Genomic DNA, 1,116 nt, shown 5'->3' on the forward strand with positions numbered 1-1,116 from the left:
TGCAATTTAACTTTGAACTTTGTGTCATCAGCAAATTTAATTACCTCACTAGTTACTCCATCTCTAGATTATTTATAAATATACTAAAACCAACATTGTTCAAAATCTTCATTTTATTTCTTGAAAAACATGAAACACTATCCACATTTGTATAGTACAGGCCCAACATGGGCCATGTTTCGGCAAACTACCTTCCTCAGGGGTCCAAAAAATGGTTTAGCTAGCCTTGTAAAGACCAAAAAATGTCTATCAAATGTGGAGAAAAACTAATTTCCTCAGGAGTCTTTCATGAGGTACTTTGGCAAATGCTTTTTGAAAAAACAGATACATAATATTAACTAGTTCCTTTTTATCCACATGTTTATTTACCCCTTCAATGAAATGTAGTAGATTGGTGAGGCAAGATTTTTCTTGACTAAATCCGTGTTAGTTTCGTCACATTAATCTTGTTCTTTATAATAGTCTCTATCATTTTACCTGGCACCTATGTTGAGCTCACCAGTCTATAATTTTCCAGACCATCTTTGGAGCCTTTTATAAAAATTGGTGTTACATTGTCCACTTTCTAGTACCTTGCTATCAGTACTCTGGGATGTATACCATCTGGTCTAGGCACTTTGCTACTCTTCAGTTCTTCAAATAGCCCCATTATATCTTCCAGGTTTAGAGAAAAAAAAATCACTAGATAGGTGTGTCTGCAGATGAAGGTCTGTTAATGCATGCTGAATGATTTTCCTCGTCTTGAAACATTATGGTTACTACTATAATTTAAATTTCCTATTTCCATGTTCTAATTGTATATTATGCTAACAATCACTCATTTTAGTTCAGTTGTTCATTTTGGTGTTTTTTTTTAACTTATATTGTTGCAACTTATGTTGAACTTGGATTTGTAAAAGGCAAGTAATTACAGCTGCAGTTACTAATGTGCATGAGCACTTCGGCATCCATTTAGTCAAATGGGACCATGTGTTGACGCAGTCTCACACAGCACTGTACATTAGGAACTAGTTGTGCATCTAAAATCCCACATTCTGTATGTCCAGCTTTACGTGGGTGAATCTCTTAATAAAAGTAGTCAATAAACCTTAAATAAATGGTCTTACCACAACAAAA

This window comes from Geotrypetes seraphini, chromosome 18, assembly GCF_902459505.1.
Source record: "Geotrypetes seraphini chromosome 18, aGeoSer1.1, whole genome shotgun sequence".
Classification (NCBI taxonomy): Eukaryota; Metazoa; Chordata; class Amphibia; order Gymnophiona; family Dermophiidae; genus Geotrypetes; species Geotrypetes seraphini.